Raw genomic sequence first — 6,060 nt, 5'->3', positions numbered from 1 at the left:
AGCAGCCATTAACTGCCAATAGCCTCACCTAGAAGAGGGGGCTTGTGAGCCCCTCCCTCGTCCATGTGGGGACTGTTCCTGTCTTGATCTTGTGAGGATAACTGCAGAAGTCTGCCATGAGGCAGAGTGCAGCAGCTGTGGCAAGCTCAGAAGTTGGCAGCTTGCAGATCAGCTTGAGGACTTAGTTTTTCAACTCTTTTAAGAAAACAAAACAAAACAAAACAAAACTTTGTGCTTGCTTCGGCAGCACATAAACTAAAATTGGAACGATACAGAGAAGATTAGCATGGCCCCTGTGCAAGGATAACACGCAAATTTGTGAAGCGCTCCATATTTTTTCCTAGAAAGATGGCCACTGTCTCCTGGTGACTGTTGCCTCCCTAATAAAAGTATAGTCCCTTTCTCTGAAAGAAAAAAAAAAAAGAACTTTAAAATTTGTATGTGTGTGGTTGTTTTGCCCAATATGTGTCTATGCACCTTGTGTGTGCCTGGTACCTTTGGAAAACAGGAGAGGGTGGCAGGTACCCTGGAACTGGAGTTGTAGATATTTGGATGTTGGGAACTGAACCCAGGTCCTCTGCAAGAGGAGCCAGTGCCTGTAACCACTGAGACGATCTCTAAAGCACCTTACTTTGAGAATCATTTAAACTCATAGTTTACTGTGAGCTAACATGAGTGGCTGTTGAATTTCAGCAAATAATGTATTTGAAGCTATTGGAATAATTATAAAACTTTTCAATATGAACAGCCTAAATGGGTTATTTTTTTAAAAAATGAATTTAAGCATGTGCTCTATGATAAACACAGTTGGTAATGATACATAATTTCTTTGTATATCACTGTGTTTCATTAGTTAAAATCTTTTTTAAAGATTTTTTTTAAAAGTGTATATATATTTGCCTGTGTGTGGGTTTGTACATGTGAATGCAGGTGCTTGTGAAGTCAAGAAATGAGTATTGTATTCACTGGAGCTGAAATCACAGATGGTTATGAACCTTCTGACATGGATGATAGAACTGAACTTTGGTCCACACTGGGCTCAAACTTGCAAAGCCCTTCTCTATTTTTAGGATATTCTTGTGGTGTTGTGCCTTGTGACTGACTATGATATTGACTTTTGCTTTTTTTTTTCAAGACAAGGTCTCTCTGTTGTAGCCTTGGCTGTCCTGGAACTGCTCTGTAGATCAGGCTGGCCTCAAACTCACAGAGAACTCCACAAGTGCTGGGACTAAAGGTATATGCCACGACTGCCCAGCATCTAATCCAGACTTTGATGTGGCCAGACTCCTAGGCTTTTGTGGGTGGCCTGAGTTCCTGGCCATCATTGAAAATCTTAAGGATTTTTGTATCTGCATGAGGAGTGTTATAAAATTTCCTTTTCTGATCTTTAGTTTTGGTTTTAGTTTTGGACTGATGTGAGACATAGAAGTTGAGGCACACACTCATCTATTTCCTAGAAAGAGATTATATAGAGTTAGTGTAATTTGTCCTTAAATATTTTACAAAATCCATTGACAAAGCCATTTGGACCTAAAGTTAAAAACCAACCAACAAACAAACATGCTGATCTGTGCTGCTGTCTTCCATCCTACTCCTGACAGCAGCGAGTCCTTCCTTCTCTGCTCTTCCTGCACAGCACAGCCAGTGACCAAGCTCTTCAGTTGACCTTGTAGAGTCAGGGCTGGTGCTCACTGTTTCTTTTCTTTTCCTTCTTTCCTTTTTATTTTTCTTTTTGTTTTGTTTATTTCATTTTTTGAGACAGGGTTTCTTTGTGTAACAGCCCTGGCTGTCCTGGAACTTGTTTTGTAGATCAGACTGGTTTCTAACTCAAAGAGATCCACCTGCCTCTGCCTCCGGAGTGTTGGGATTAAAGGAGTGTGATACTATGCCTGGTCTAGATACATTTATTTATTTATTTATTCATTCATTCATTCATTCATTCATTTCCAAGACAGGGTTTCTCTGTGTAGCCCTGGCTATCCTGGAACTTGCTCTGTAGGCAATATTGTTTTGTTTTGTTTTTATAACAAGCAAGTTGAGTTCTAGCTCAGATGGTAAGGCTATTGCTAGTTATGATGGCAGTCATCTTAGATGTAAAGCCCCCGTGCCCCAGGTGTAAAGACCTTATTATATACAGTGACTCTGGAGAGCCTGAGTCTCCAGACCCTTCCATCACCGCACCAAAGTCCGTATCAGTCAGTCACAAGACGCTGAAGAAGCAAACAACAGAACGATAAAAACAGAGAACGAATTTGGAAGTTTGAGTCTAGTGTGGCATAAAGCATAGCAGGAATCTTTCTGAGTTACCAAAGCATGAAAAAACAAAAGAAGAAAGCGAAGCTGATGGAGTGGAGCAAATAATGGGTGGCCGTGACATGATTTATGATCATGCATGTTTTAGGAAACACATTCAGATGTGAGTGTGAGCGAGCTGAGGAGGGAACACCAACAGGGTTGATATTCTGACCAAAGTTAAGGAGCAAGAGAGGTAGCAAGGCATTTTTTTTTCTGGGCTCATAAACTCTGTGGTAGGTAAACTGAGGCAGAATAGCAGCTCCCTTGGAGTCTGTACTGTGTGTGCTTATGTACCAAGAATACTGCTTATACATAACATGAGCTCTTCTTGAAAAACAAAAATAATATTTTAATGTTTCAAATGGAGAATAAATAAGAGTAGAAGTTAATGAAATGTCAAACAAAACCAATAAAGAATCAGTGACAGTGCAGGGCATGGTGGGCACACCTCTAATCCCCCAGTGCAGGAGGCAGAGGCAGGCAGATCTTAAGTTCCAGGGCAGGGGTTCTGCCATCAGTAACTGGCAGTAGCCTTACCATTTCAGTGAGAACGCACCTTGCTTGTTATTTAAAAAACTAATAAAAACAGACAATCAATATTAGTGGGATATTTCTCGGGGTCTACTAAGAATGGAAAGATGCCTTGGGCTGGGTGAGATAGGGGTACAGTTCAATTACTAAGTGCTTACCTGGTTATCCATGAAGCCCTGGGTTCTATCCCCAGCACTAACATGGTAGTTCATACCACTAATCCTAGCACTCAAGAAACAGAAGCAGGAAAATCAGTAGACCAAGGTCTTCTTAGCTGATGTGAGGGCTACACTGGGAAGCACAAGATCTAGTCTCAAACAAACAAACCCAGATGGTCTGGTGTACATAGTGAATTTCAGAATGACTATATAGTGAGACCCTATCTCAAAATAAAAATGTAAGAGGCCTGTGAGATGGCTCAGCAGGTAAAGGTGACTGCTGCGGAGCCTGACATCCTGAGTTTGACCCCACAGATCCCCCTCTGGTAGAAGGAGAGAGCCAGCTCCTGCAGGTTGTTCTCTGACCTCTGCAAGCTCGCTGTGTCACTCCTGTTGAGCCCAGGAAACAAATAAACATAACAGAAAACTTAGACTAAAAATGTCTTGGGCTGAGACTGTAGCTCGACGGCAGAGTGCTTGTCTAGCTAGCATGTGGGTGATGCTGGAATCCGTCCCCAGAATCATAGGGGCAACAAAAAGGCATGCCTTTGCTGTTGGATAGCTTTATTGCAAGATGCCCTCTGTGTCTTCTTATTCCATCAAGAAAAATAAAAATGCAAACCCTCATGCTTACATGGCAAGAGCTTTACTGACTGAGCCATCACCCTGTCCTCTGGACAAGTTCATGTCTAACCAGGGCATTCATGGGTCAGCTGAGTGGGGTGCACAGCCTGTGCCAAGAGCCACCGAGGGTCTACAGTTTCCCTTCTGCTTGCTTTCTGTTTAATGGAAGCATAGGGCATTCACTTTAAAGCCTCCTTTTTCTCAATATAAATATTTAATGCTATAATTTTCTCTGAGAACACCACTTTAATGGCATGCCACAATTTTTTAATAGTTGCGGTTTTATCTCTATTCAGCTAAAAATATATTTCTTTTCTGATCTTCCTTGACCTGGGTATTTAAAAGTGTTTTTTAAAATTAGCTTCCAGTTATTTGTAGAAGAGTTTTTAAATATTTTTTGTTATCTAATTTGATCCATATTTTTACATAAATCTATTTATTCTAGATGTATAAGCATTTGCTTTATGGGTGGGAGTATAATGTAATTTGGTATGTATATACTGCTGCCTTGGTGAGAATGTGTTGTTACTGGATGTAGGTCAGGTTGATTAATATTGTAGACTTTTCTAGAACTTTAATTTAAAAAAAATATGAAGCACTTCATGGATTTGTGCATCAACCTTCACAGAGGCCATGCTGATCTTCCCTGTATCAATCTGACTTTAGCATACGTACTGCTGAAGTGAACACAACTGTACTGGTTTCAAAAGTTATTCTGTCAGTGATCAATAGCAGAGATAAAATCACTAACAACACTTGTTTGTATATTTTTCATTTAAATCTTGTTGTTTTGTGGGTAATCTCAGCATTTGGGAGGCAGAGGCAGGCAGATCTCTGAGTTCAAGGCCGCCCTGGTCTATAAATAGAGTTTCAGGCCAGCCAGAGAATGCCCAGCAAGATTCTACCTGATACAATGACAACAACAGTAGTAAGCCTGGAGAGGCCGCTCAACACTGGCTGTGCTTGCAGAGGACCCACATCTAGTTCCAAGGGATTCAATACTCTCTTTTGACTTCTGTGGGTACCAGGTATGCAAATGGTGCACAGACATAAATGCAGGCAAATACTCATATATATATATATATATATATATATATACATAAATACATAAATAAAATAATGCATAAGCTAAAACTTTGGATGTAAGACTCAAATGACACATAGAGATAAATCTGATTGTATGCCTCTTTGAGCTTGGAGTTCCCATGAAATAACAGGGTGGAGATACAGAATCGGCAAGATGGGGACAAAGATATAAAACTGAGACATCAGCACACATTCGAAATTGCATACATAATTCCTTAGGAGAAGACCACACAGGCAGAACATCTGGGCTAGATAATTGGTACTTGCTATCCCACTGCAGATAACTAAAGAGATGTAAAAATCCTGAAACATCTTGTAATTTTGTTGGAATTAGAAATAAGACACGATCTAGATCTAGCACCCAAAGTGGGCTATTTGGGAGCAGGTTTTTTCCAGAGTCTGTGCAAACGAGAAACTAAGAAGCCTAGAGAAGCTTTCCTGTTCTGAAATTAAAGGCTTGCATCACAGTGCCAGATATGGTATTATAATTCTTGATTTCTAGAATTTTTGTGTTGCAAATATGCTATGTTGCTGTTTCAAAAAAAAAATACAGTTCATGGCTTCCTGCTAAATTTTCCTTTTTTTGTTGTTCTATTTGTTTGTTTGTTCCCTAAAGACAACAGCAAACCTTGTTTTCAAACTCTGCATCTGGTAAGGCCAGCTTCTGGAGTGCCTGTGAGGCTCTGGTCACTTCTTTTTCCTCATGCTCTGCCTCATGGTTTCTCTCTCATTTATGTCTCTTTTTCCCGGATGCAGGCCATTGAGCTTGAAGTCATTTTCACAGCTATCACCCAATGCCAACTTCTTTCTCAAAGGATTCTGGTTGTGTCAGCCAAGCGCTCAAAGCAATACACAATACAGGACAAAGGTGTATGGTTTGCTTCGTCACTACCTAGCCTGGAGGACAGGGGTCCACACCCTCCCTCCCAGAATACAGCTGGCCACGTCCCTATCCATGTCTTGTGTGGACCACCATCCTTGGAGGCTTCTAGTTCAGCTTTCACTCCTGCAGCCCAGATCTCTGAGTTCAAGGCCAGCCTGGTCTCCAGCAAATTCTAGGACAGCTGGGGCTACACAGAGAAACCCTGTCTTGAAAAGCCAAAACCAGTCAGGCAGTGGAGGTGCATGCCTTTGATCCCAGTACTTGGGAGGCAGGCAGATTTCTTAGTTTGAGGCCATTCTGATTACCAGAGTAAATTACAGGAGAGCCAGGGCTATACAAAGAAACCTTGTCTAGAAAAAAAAAAAAAAAAAGAAAGAAAAAGAAAGAAATAATAAAGAAAAAGAAAAAAGAAAAGAAAGAAAAGAAAAAGAAAAAACAAAACAAAAATTATAATACCATTAAAAAAAAAACAAAAAAACATGG

At 40.6% G+C, this 6,060-nt stretch overlaps 2 non-coding genes across 2 annotated transcripts; one reads left to right on the top strand and one right to left on the bottom strand.

Annotated features, from left to right (window-relative positions):
- The first annotated feature begins 231 nt into the window (after positions 1–231).
- Positions 232–338, top strand: LOC115064979. The gene has a single exon (XR_003844780.1). It is a non-coding gene; the product is annotated as a U6 spliceosomal RNA (small nuclear RNA).
- Positions 339–4,192: 3,854 nt separating this feature from the next.
- On the bottom strand, positions 4,193–4,298 carry LOC115064849. Its single transcript, XR_003844681.1, has one exon. It is a non-coding gene; the product is annotated as a U6 spliceosomal RNA (small nuclear RNA).
- Between the last annotated feature and the right edge of the window lie 1,762 nt (positions 4,299–6,060).

Source organism: Mus pahari, chromosome 10, assembly GCF_900095145.1.
Source record: "Mus pahari chromosome 10, PAHARI_EIJ_v1.1, whole genome shotgun sequence".
Lineage (NCBI taxonomy): Eukaryota > Metazoa > Chordata > Mammalia > Rodentia > Muridae > Mus > Mus pahari.
Note: the sequence above shows the minus strand (reverse complement) of the source record. Positions and strands in the feature narration are given on the sequence as shown.